The sequence below is a fragment of the Etheostoma cragini genome, chromosome 8 (assembly GCF_013103735.1).
Source record: "Etheostoma cragini isolate CJK2018 chromosome 8, CSU_Ecrag_1.0, whole genome shotgun sequence".
Lineage (NCBI taxonomy): Eukaryota > Metazoa > Chordata > Actinopteri > Perciformes > Percidae > Etheostoma > Etheostoma cragini.
The window spans coordinates 26,814,622-26,827,572 of NC_048414.1; the positions used below are offsets into that span (position 1 = coordinate 26,814,622).

A 12,951-nucleotide genomic window follows, 5' to 3' on the forward strand; every position below is an offset into this window, starting at 1 on the left:
CACACACACACACACACACACACACACACACACACACACACACACACACACACACACACACACACACACAGATAACATCTTGATATCAATACACATATAAATCTCACAATGACCTCTCAATTAAATACCCAGCACGCCTGCAGCTTCCTTCTGTATATCACATAGACAGTTAATCCATCAGCTTTATTGTTTACACACACTTCTACGATCTCTTGCAGCATCTCCAGGGGCATTCCAAAGAAACATGTCATAACTGTAAGACACTGTATAAACTTACAATTCAGCCTAAGCTAAACTGTATGAATAATTGAAATGTACTGCATAGCGAATTGATTTACAGGCTGCTCGAGATAAATTTGACAAAGGACAAAGGATTGTGTTACATGATTGCACTGCATCAAAACACCAGTCCAGGAATGGCAGTCTCTGGCCGTCATTCATGCTAAAACAAAACACCATTCATATCACGTACATGGCTACGGTGAGCTAGAGCGACCACACAGTGCAGAGCTGGATGGATTAGTAATGAATCACCCGGGGAGGTGGACTGTTGCATCTCTCTCTGGTAACTCCCACATTGTCAAAGAGACATATTATAACACAAAGGATATCAAGCTTTGAATAACAATAGATTAGAGGGGAAACACACAGAACCGCAGCGAAGAACCAACCTGTTGGCAAATGATCAGTTTTAATAATCAGAAAATGAACACGCACACACAGAGGCAACATAACACATCCCTACCTTTCACAGGCAGAAAAGCGCAGCAGCCATATGAACCGTGGCGGCTTTGCTGAGGAATTGGTTTTCACCTCATGTCACACAGCCATGGAGGGGGGAAAGAGGGAGAGACATGGGGAGTAGAGGAGGGCTGGAACAGTCACTCACCCAGAGATTTAAGTCTGGTTAGGATAAGTCCTCTTACCTGGCTGAGCCCGTCTTCACATCGCCATCTGCCGCTCTGCTCCCTCTGCTCTCTCTGAGCCAAAAACCAAAGAGCCAAACACCAAGAACCACGCCAATCCCTTTGGCGCTACTCAGTCTGGGAGAATAAGGAGAAAGGACGAACTGACAGTAAGAGGCAGTGGATGTGTGTGAGGGTAGGAGACACAGAATCTACGAAGGTGGGTGTGCGTGTGTCCCTGTGTGAAAGAGAAATAGAGGTATGAGAAGTCTGATGGGTTTTCTTTTGTTTGTATCCTGGCGGAGAGAGAGATCCACAGGCAGCAGCTTCGTCTAGGTATATGCAGCAAGAGGCTGTACGGTAGCCTTGGCAACAGAGCCAGAATAAGGGAGAGCGAGCGAGGGAGCTGGAGAGCAAGAGAGAGAGAGAGAGAAAGAAAGAGAGTGAGAGACTGTCTGTGTTTGTATTAATCATACTGTGGGCACATAAATCTATTCACACAGTCACATTATGGGGACTCACCTCCAAGTTAGAGTTAAAGGATGAGGTTGAAGATATTCAATATTTTAATTAAAACCAACAGCAGATTTAATTTACTACAATTATTGTGTCACCAAAGCCTGAAATATATTCTTCTTCTGTGCCACAGACCTCGTTTGATGCCCCGAAAAATGTTGAAAACCCATCAACAAGCCATGATGTTGTACTGGGATACATGCTCTTTTATTACCATTAACATGGGGTTGTCATGTATTAAGTTAAATGAACATTACATTACAATATAAACAGGCCTGACTCAGTTTAAAAACTGGTTTCCAGCAGGTTTCTGTTCTGCAGAAACATGAAAGATTGAACGTGGTTACAGCACGTTGTGACAGGAACATTTGTACAGGACACCGACATGGACTAGACAAATACAGACAAACAAGGCTTGGACAATCCTGTAATTTCAATTTTATTTACAGTATCAATTCATAACAAGCGTTATCTCAAGACACTTTACAGATAGAGTAGGTCTAGACCACACTCCATAATTTACAAGGACCCAACAGTTCCAGTAGTTTTCTACAGAGCAAGCAACAGTGCGACAGTGGCGAGGAAAAACTCCCTTTTAGGCAGAAACCTCGGTCAGACCCAGGCTCTTGGTAGGCGGTGTCTGACGACCGGTTGGGATTAGAATGAAGGGTGGCAGTAACAATGTATAATCAATTTTTGCAAGTGTAACTGTTAAGAAGGAGCTGTTCCTATGCCTTTTTGAAATATGTGATGGATGATGGTGTTCTGTTGTGAGGGGAAATTTCATTCCAAATATTGGTGTATGTACATAAAGTTTCTGATTCAACTTTTTTGTTAAGTTAGACACGCGTTCCTGGTATGTAAGGTGCGAATCAAGTACCACACCAAGATATCTGTAAGTTGTAACTTTGTGACGACAAGTTCTTGGTTAGCAAAAGTAATAGAATCAGTAAAAAAAAAAGATGAAGATCAGCTGATAATTTGGAAGTCATGACATCGGGATTTGAATCAGAGCAAAAACCCCATCATCGTACAGTAGACATTTTGAATGATTACACACTTGAGGGAAATCATTGATGTGTAAAAGAACAATGTAAGGGTCCAAGAATGCTGCCTTGTGGAACGCCCATATCAGAGATTAAGGGTTGGGATGTTGCATGATTTATTTTGACAGCTTGCAACCTGTTGGTTAGGTAGGACGAAAGCATTTCTATCACAGATGGAGACAAATTAAATGAATGAAGTTTATTAAGCAAGATCTGGTGGTTCACTGTGTCAAAAGCTTCACGAAAGTCAATAAAAATAGCTCCAGTGATGTGACCTTTGTCAAGAGTGTTAAGTCATTGTTCAGTGAAGAGTAGACAATGAGCCAGTTGTTTTTTTCAAGGTAAGAACTTAGCTGGTTAAGCAGGGCTTTTTCAAGCACCTTAGACCTTACTGGAAGTATAACAATAGGTCTGTAGTTTGAAACAACAGTATGATCAATAGATTTGAGCCATTTTCCAGCCAGTGGGAAAGATAGATGAAATGAAAAAGCCTGATACCTTGATTAATTAGGTGCTGAAAAAGAGGTATGAGGCTATCAGTATGAGTCTTTATAAATGAACTGTTTACTACATGGATACCACGGGCATGATCATTTTTTTGTGAGTGCAGTACTTTAATCACCTCATCCTGAGAGATCAGATTAGAAATTAGAACTGATCAGATCAGAGAGAACTGGTGAGAGAGAGCAGGGAATGGGAAAATCGGTCGCCAATTCTTCAACAGATGATGTAAAATAGTCATTGAAAGCACTTAATAAGTGTCCTGCAGAGACATTTGAATAGTAATATTTTTTTTCCTCTTCTCAGTTTCACCAGTGATGACCTTAAGGGTCTGCCAGAATGTATTTGGATTAGTAGCAGATTGTGTAATCAGCTGTTGAAAATAGACCGCCTTAGCCTTGTGTAGTTCAACTGTACATCTATTTCTAATTGAATGAAATTATTTTTACTCTCTGGTATTTGACTCAACCTATGTATGTTAAGGAGAGAGGCTTTCTGTTTGAGGAGTAGAAATATTTCAGAATGTATCCATGGTAATTTACTCTGCCTAGGTCAAACCTTGCTGGCAATAGCATATTTATTCTGTATTCTTTTAAGTTTAGTCTGACATTGCGTTAAAATTTGTTCTGGATTTTCCAGCGACAGCTCGTCATTCCAGTCAGTAGCACTAAATTCAGTACTGAATTGAGGTAATTTTTAAAATTGGTATGAGGGGGCATGAGTATTGGAAGATTTTGAGATAGTCCTGCCTGCATACACGAACCAATGATCTGAAATAGCTATGACACCTGACATTGCATACGTTGAGGGCTGATTTGAGAACATAAGATCCAGAATTGAGCTGCACGTTTTGCCTATTCTTGTTAGATCCTTGATTAATTAATAAAGTCCAAGTTTCATAACAGTGGCTTTAAAGATTTTGATGAGCCATCATTCCGATCAAGCCCAGCTGCTTTAAATACACTGAATGAAACTAGTCCTCACCAAATGAACATTTTACTTAAAGATTTTTGTCAAAACTACGGTTTCCACCTGTTCTAAGAAATTATTTAGCCTTTTCAAAAAATGAAAACATTTGGTAAGAATGAATGGGTTTGGGAGCCTCAGACAAGATAGCTAGTGACGTCAGAATGTATTAAGAGACAAAGTGACCTATTGGAGTTTTGGTCTTTTCATGGAATTTGAAAAAATTTAATATTTAAGCCTTGTCTTTTAAGTTAAGTCTTAATGAACAAATGTGAGTCAATGTTACATCCTTCTATGTGACAAAAACACATTTGCGTGTGTTTAGGGGGGGTTGGAGTCGGATCATAACACATCACTGAGCAGCGAACACTCTCCCACTGTCACCTCCTCTGCTTGGAAGTTGCAGTCTCTACCACCCACCTCTCACCCTGTTTCTCCCTCCTAACCCCCACACCCACCCACTCATCATCACCCAGGTCTACGTCGGTTTTGTCATCCCCACACTCTCGCTGCTCCTACTCGTCCTCACATGTGTTTTTTTCTTGCTTCCTACGCCCCCCCACTCCCTCCCTTCTGTTGCTCTCTCTCTCTCTCTCTCTCTCTCTCTCTCTGCCCATACAACCTCCTGCCATTTCTTATCTCTCTCCCCTTCAGTGTGCTGTGCTCTCTCTCTCTCTCTCTCTCTCTCCCTCTTTCCTGTCGCGCCATATGGTAGACTTTCCCTGTCAGCTCTCTGAACTGAGCAGCCGAAAACAGGGACTATCTGATTAACACAAATACTGGGAAACAAAAACACTATGTTGATTTGGCTGTGGATAGATAGATAGATAGATAGATAGATAGATAGATAGATAGATAGATAGATCGATGGATAGATAGACTTTTATTAATCCCCAAAAATGGGACATTACAGTGTTGTAGCAGCAAAATATCAGACACACACATTCAGAATATGTATGAAATAACAGGATACAATATATTTTTTCACATCGATTTACAATGTACGAGAGATTGTACAGATTGTATGCACAACATACACACTGGAGCTACTGTACTAATGTGCATTACTACAGTATTCAAGGACTATTTTTGGCCACTTGGTGGCATCGGAAACAAGCTGGAAACACTACTAACATTATCATATTTTTATCATATAAAAACATTTTTTTTTAACATAATGCACGGTTAGCAAACAGTTACCCATCCCACAGACAACACAACATTAGCATTGTTGTTTTTATTCCCCTCCTGTGGGAAATATTTGTCTCTTTAGCTGCTAAATGTTCCACAATGTTCAACAGCTAGCTGCTAATTTTGTCTGTTGTTTCATAGTCAAATACTTTTTTTACACATGATTTTTGGGCAGTTCCTGTCATATTTTGGATGGAAGGCAGTGGAGATGAATTGTCCATTTTTATGAGGCAGTAGAGCCAAGTTCTTTATTACAATAAAACATCAAAAACACAATAAATTCAATATTCACAGAAAAGTATCCACAAACTGAAATCAATGCAACCCTAAATGCGTAGTTTGACATTTTGGGTGAATTTTCCTTTCTTGCTGAGAGCTAGACGAGAGGATTGATGTCACTACTGCATTGAAGAGTATTTCTTCCTAATTTTATGCTTTCATCTACATTTGAACAATTGAAATAATTAATATTTGACAGAAATGGCGGCCATCTTTAAAAATGGTGGCCATCTTGAATATTTGAGTTGTAGGGATCTTTTCCCATTAACATGTCCTTTAGAGATTATTTGTGTTAAATGTTATGCTTGGATCACTGTTTGAATAATTGATGTGATAAGCATTGAATAGCAATGGCGGCCATCTTGATAAATGGCCCATAAAGAGGATCTGTGCCAAATTTCATACCTGTACACCAAAGTGAACAATTTTTAACTTTTTTACTAATCGGCTGCACTAATATCTGCATGGTAAATATGAAGAAACAGCCAGCCTACTGGCAAGAAATATAAGAGATACACTGTGTAATTTTGATTTATTATTTTTAACGCTGTTTACATAAACTTGGTGCTATTTATCAAAAGTGTCCCAGTCACTTGACCTAATTGTTCTTGTACAGTTCTTTTTTTCTCTCTCTTTTTAACTTATACTCTTATACTCTAGTTGTATATACCTTCTATTTTGTTTGTTTTTCTTTTCCTTTCTTTATTTCTCTATTCATCTGTTGCCTGCTTATATCTCTCTTTGTCCCCTCTGGTAATCAATAAAGGCTTATCTTATCTTCAGAAGTGACGTGCTGGCAGGAGAACGTTTGTTCCCCAGAGCCAGGCTGCCTGTTTCCGCCTGGTTCCAGTCTTTACACTATGCTAAGCTAAGCTAAGCTAAACGGCTAAGCTTCACATTTGCTGTGCAGACATGATTAAGACATTGATCTTTTACCTTAACGCCTGACAAGAAAGCAACTCCTGGAACTCAGCTTCTTTTAAATTTGTGTAATATCTCTTTTTCAATTTAATTGTATCATTATTTAGATCAGGGCTATTTGAGTCAATTGTTAAAATACATCTAATCTCATTGAACACTCTTCCTGCCCCATCGCTCCCTTCTTTCTTCACTATTTATGACCCACTTCACAGTCCTCTGCGTCCATATATCTCTCTCTCCCACACATCCTCGCCTTCCCCCGCTCCAATCAACTAAATTAACTTCTCTGTCCTTCCTTATCTTCTCCTCCTCATCCTTTAAAAAACAACACCTCCCTCTACCCCCTTCCCACCCACTCACAAGGTCACTGTCACACAGTGTAAATGGTGAGTGTAAAAAAGCATCATCCAACCATCTAACCTAATTAAGGATACATAACTAGAGGCTGATATCCACCAGCCTTGAGCTGTCTGGTTCTCTGTTACATCACTTCCACATTTTCTCTGCTAAACATTGACACAGCACTTCTCTGGAGCCAATTTAATGGTTGAATTTGTAAGTTTTAGAGGCAACAAAGGTGAATAACTGAGAAACAGCACATATACTGTTCAGTGTCAAATTCACCAACCCAAATAATAGAAACCTGAAATTTTTCAAAATAAGAAATACAACTCTCAGTGATGTGAAGCGCCATTCCACTGGTGACAAATGGAGGCATCTAGTGGTGCTAATGGCTCACTGCTGGAATCTTTATGAATGACTAGAAGCCAGCTGAGTCTGTCTCATTACTGCATTTCTTTCGAGTGTTTAGCCAGGTGATATTTAGTGGCGTGAGTTTTCCAAATGGTTAATTGGGCTTAAAGCTTCCCTGCGTGTTAGTAAACTGAGGCCAATTTCCGTTTTGACTGTGACTCATCATATCACATCCAGGTGACAATGGCGGCTTACAGCCTGCCTATCAGGAGCCATAAAACACAGTCTAACGAAGCCAGACGGGCTAATCTTGCTGCACATTTGCATCGGAGGGAATCAGAGAGCTGTTAGGTGTTCATCTGATGACCGCAGGCAGCTTGTTTCCTGTACCTGCCCACTGCGATACTACAGATCTGTGTGGTAATGGTATTTACTGAAATGCTAAATGAAATATAGTGAGATGTATTCAGTCCACAGGTTCATCAAAACACAAAGCAGGTTTCAAAATGAAAGGTGGAAAGGCCATTCATCGTTACTGATACAATGATAACACTTCACCGTGAGGTGCACACTCACCTGTCTACCTTCCATTTAAAGCTATACTGTGTGACTGTTTCGAATTAATGAACGCCCATTGCATTCAAGTCTTTGCTAAATAAGTTGATGCAAAGCTAATTAAGCCTCCTCAGCTTCAAACAACTCTGTTTTCTCTGTTTGACTGTACAGTGGTGCTCATAGGGTAATAAACCCATGCTAAAAAAAGGAATACAAAAATCATCTTCTGGAAATTCATCTAAATGGCTTAATGAAAAAATTAGTAAAATCCATCCTTTTAAGGACACTAATTTTCTTTGTGAATGAATAATGTGTTATAAATAAATAAATATTCTTCCTTAAAATACTGGGGGCTTTAGTATATGCCCCCCGTGTTAAATTCCCATAGAGGCAGGCAGATTTTTATTATTTAAAATTATTTATTTCATGGTTCAGGATACTATGCATCTTGATAAAGTTCCCTTGGTCTTTGGAATTAAAATAACCCCTGACAACATCCCAGTGTTTACATGTAATGCTGTAATGGAAATTACAAAATAGTTTGTCTGTGAATGAGTGAGTTTGATTCTGTGTGTGCTTTAAAGACCAGTGGTGTGTACAGACATTTGCAGGATTTATTTCACGTATTTTAGTCTAGTAGAAGAGCGTGAGTCTATCTGAGGCTGTACTAGGAGGCAGAACATTCTTAGAAATCAGATATCTATCAGAGAGTTCTTTTTTTAATGGAGTGTGCAGAGATAATGTCTTTCCAGGGCATCCCTGCCCTTCCTGAAGGGCCCTCACCACCCCGCTGTTGTTAGGCAACGTCTTTGTCAACATTGGATGATCCCGTCGAGGGACGAGACTTCCCATGGGACAGTATCAAACGCTAGATTAGGACTCCCTGTTTACTCCAATGTTCAAATCTAGACAACCAGCTCTGACAGCAGAGGAAAACACATGTTCACGGGTCATAGCAGCAGTTATGACCATTTGCTCTACATAAACAAATACATGAGAGACAGTCATGCAGATGAAGAGATAGAAAGCAGAGTTACAGTAAGCATATCCTGCTCCTGAAACCTTTTTTGTACAAGCATAATATAAACTGTCCCCCAAATCTAAACACAAATTCAAAGGAAACGATCCTTCATACTTTAAGTATGACTACCGACTCCACAGAATTCGCAGTGTTTATCAGCATGGCTGTGTTGGAAATCTGTGAGTTAAGATAATTACCACTTCTGAAGAGTCCGTAATGTTTTTCGTAATCCTCCGTGTCGTCCTTTGCTACTAGCAACGGTGGGAGGGGGGATGAGGATGTATCATCAGGAATGTTATTACTTTGAATTCCTCATGGGCTGAGGACAGAAACCACAGCTTTTAGAGTTAGAGGAGTTTGTGATATGAAGAAGAAAGAAAAAAGGGACGCAGCAGCAAAATGGACACTCCATCAGTAGTGTCACATTAACTAAAGTCCCCTTCATCGTACCACCCCGTCTTGATCGAAATGAGTTCATTTAAATTGATTTTAAACTAGATGGTAATGACCACTATCATTTAAAAAAAAAATAACAAAGTTTTTTCATACAATTTAACTGGTTTAGGTCCATTTGATAGACCAAACGTGACTTTTTAACCATTTATCTGTGATTTTAGCGACCTTAGTACTGTTTAGCTATTCAATTAACCAACATACAGTGGGGTTCAAAAATGTTTGCACCCCCCAGGTAAAAATTTGCATTAATGTGCATAAACTTTGGCAGACGCCATTTCTTTGTTTTCTGTCATTTTGAAAGTGTAAATGATGGAAATAAAATCTAACTTTTTGTGACACATAATACAAAAGTCTAATCTGTCATTTGATGCCTTTTGGAGATTTTTCCATCTTTTCTCGGCTTCTTTATGCACATTAACACACATTTTTACCTGGGGTGCCTAAACTTTCGAACCCCACTGTATTTGGCGCTGTAGTTCAGCTATTAATCTTACTTACTTTTAGAAAATGTTTTCAACTGTTTGAATGTTAATTTAGGCAATATTACTAATTTTAATGCACTCCAAATCAGATGTTTATTTAATTTTTTTCAAATTAGCTAAAATGTTTCTACGTATCCCTTGCCAACTGCATAAATGCCCCCTGTTATATCGCTGGTTACCATGTACCCCTGGTTGGGAGCCACTGCTGGAGATGATATCATTAATTGTGGTAATGTCCGTGCTGTGATTTTTTATGTCTTAGCCTGCAGACAGTGAGCAAAAAAAGCCCTGCTATTCCTTGTTATTTTTACTATAATGAAGATTCTGCACGCAGGAGCTGAGTCTCCATGGAAGCTCCCACAGAACTCTCCATAAAACTCACAGTATGGAGCCTGTCCAACTGGGTCACAACCTCTTGATTAAAATAAAGTCAGAGTGCAGCTCCCTCTTCCCTCCCCGGCTGTTACTTATAGCCTGTCAGATGTGAAAGTTGGGAAGTTGGGGGTTGTTAGTTTGCAATTGTGAAATGGTCACAAACAGCCTAAAGTAGAAAACCAACATAACAAATAGACATGCAGAGCCTACAGATTTAAACATCTGGCAACCACAGGACAAAGTAGGTTGAATGTACCTTAAGATGTAGGTTTTTATTCACATTACTTTTTGTAACCCTTGTTCACTTTATGTCACTTTATTCTAATGAGAGTTTTTTCTATGGGGTGGTAACAGTGTAACATTAAAGGTCCCATGACATGGTGGGGCTCTTTGGATGCTTTTACATAGACCTTAGTGGTCCCCTAATACTGGATCTGAAGTCTCTTTTATAGACCTTAGTGGTCCCCTAATACTGCATCTGAAGTCTGTTTTATATAGACCTTAGTAGTCCCCTAAAACTGTATCTCAAATCTCTTTTATATAGACCTTAGTGGTCCCTAATACTGTATCTGAAGTCTCTTTATATAGACCTTAGTGGTCCCCTAATTCTGTATCCAAAGTCTCTTTTATATAGACCTTAGTGGTCCCCTAATACTGTATCGGAAGTCTCTTTTATATAGACCTTAGTGGTCCCCTAATACTTTATCTGAAGTCTCTTTTATAGACCTTAGTGGTCCATAATACTGTATCTGAAGTCTCTTTATATAGACCTTAGTGGTCCCCTAATTCTGTATCCAAAGTCTCTTTCCCAAATTTCTGCCTTAATGGAGAATTCCAGCCACTAGAGCCAGTCCCACAATGAGCTTTCCTTAGTATGTGATAGTATATTTCTGAGTCTGTCGCTTTTGAGGAGGAGGGGGGGGGGGGGCACTTCTACTTGTCATACACATTCTTCCACTAGAACACTTCTTTATCTCCCCCATTTTGAGTTTGTGGCTGACAGCCAATGTCCTAATGTAATTAGGAAATTCCTCCATTGTCTTTATTATTTGATCTGGAGCTAGACGTGTTTTGGTTTATTTCCTGCTTGTTACTTTAACATTCAAAGGATCACCTTTTCACACTGATGTGTACTGAATGTACTGATGGGTCACTTTGTGTCTGCTTGTGCTGCTCTGTGAAGCTCTGCCCAGCTTGCTCTGATAAAATGTGCAATCAAAATGTACAGTCAATCATTATAGAGACACCGTCTGATGTTATCAGGCCTCGTTTCTTTTCACTCCATCCTTCTTTTCTGTTTTTATTATATTACAACACCGAATCTAACGGGCAAAATTTCCATTGCGGTGTACTTTACAGACACCGTCCCATACAATGTCACAGGCTGTGACGTCTACCGAGAACACATGTAACAAAAACAATTTTCCTAAAAACACGGCCTTGTCTGTTTATTGAAATGTGTCGGATTTGCATTATGTCAACGTGACCCATGGGAGCCTTCACTTACCTTTATTTGTGGAGAAGAATACAGAAAAAGAACTAAAACAACAATCGTTTGCATTTTTATTTGCATTACGTGAGTTTATTAAACAATTTCTTTTGTATATGTCTTTGCACAGGACAAACACACAGGTTCCAAAAAAAGCAGCCATGCAAATTTTGTTTCTTTATGGCTGTTCTACCTTACTACACATTAAAGGGACAGTTCAACATTTTGGAAAATACAGTACACTTTTTTTCCTGCAAGTCATGCACCACTATTCCAGTCTTTGTGTTAAGCTAACCTAACTAGCTGCTGGTTGTAGCTTCATATTTAGCAGATACACACTGTATGAAAGTGGTATCTATCTTTTAACTCTAGGCAATGAGCCTATTTCCTTACATGGTGGCCCTTGCTCTATTCTTTGCCATGCTAGCAGTATAGCAATGTCCACCACTTTGTTCCAGACTGAAATATCTTAACAACTAATAAATGGATTATCATGAAATGTTGTAAAGACATTCATGGTCGTCCCCACCTGAATTTGGTCATCCTCTGACGTTTCCATCTTTCCATCATCAGATAAAACTTGTTTAATGCCAATTAACAAATTTTAGCATATTCATTGTGACCATGTTAGCATTTAGCACGAACACACCACCCCTCTTAATGCCGTTGCATGGCTAAAGACAGGGGCGCAGCTCCTACAGCAACAATTTGCCCCCCCCCCTAAAAATAAATAATAAATAAATACAATGTTCATGCCATCTCCTTTTCCATTCTTTTTCTATTTTTAATAGCAGCTCTTTTTGCTTTATCCTCTTATTCCATAGACAAAAACTCACTACTCGTAGGCTAGTAACTGCTTGATCAGTGCTTAGGGCCCCCCCCCCCGCCGCTCCCTCTTCCATGTCAACGTTCTATGATGGAATCTTATGAGATAGGGCGCCTACTCTAGCCTGTTAATCCACTAAAACGCTATACAATATTGACAAGAAAGAAAAAAACGATAGAAATGAACAGCAGCTACATATAGGAAATACCCCAAAATATTTTTTATATATATATTTTACCATCGCTTTTGCACCCCTATGCGCCGCATGTAGCTCATATCCACTTTTTGCATCACTGGCTAAAGACCCTTGTTTTATTGATTACATACTCTAAGTGTAAATTCATCCATTTCTGCCTTCTTTAAATGTCTTTCACTTCATTTTGTGGCACCTTAAATCACTAAATCATTGGTTATGCTCAGTGGGCCTTTCACAAAACAGAAGTAGGTCTTGATAAATTTGATATCTCAGCACACTAGTATCACTGTGGTGTGATATTACCACTACCAAACAACAGCCTCCAAATCTAGTTCCAACTACTTTACATGAAAGATTCTTAAAGTGGGGTCTGTTATCAGACATTATCTTGCAAGGGGACCTAAATGAAATAAAATAAGAGTTGCTGATTTCAGGGTTTCTTTGAAGTTAACGCTAGAATGGATGGTTTGAGGGACAGGCGATGGCTTGACCTGCTAGTACTTGTCATCATTGGTTGGCTTGGTTAGTTGGTT

The 12,951-nt window shown here is 39.3% G+C and overlaps 1 protein-coding gene across 5 annotated transcripts in view; it reads right to left on the bottom strand.

Annotated features, from left to right (window-relative positions):
- ptpn5 (protein tyrosine phosphatase non-receptor type 5) overlaps nt 1-1,289 on the bottom strand; it is a 14,925-nt gene extending 13,636 nt beyond the window's left edge. For 3 of the 5 annotated variants that reach the window (XM_034879338.1, XM_034879342.1, XM_034879341.1), the window contains exon 1: nt 927-1,289. The gene's annotated coding sequence lies outside the window, so the exon portion shown is untranslated. Of the gene's footprint in view, nt 1-746; nt 891-926 lie in introns of those variants that run through there. The other 2 variants (XM_034879339.1, XM_034879343.1) reach the window with 2 other exon arrangements.
- Nucleotides 1,290-12,951: the final 11,662 nt, after the last annotated feature.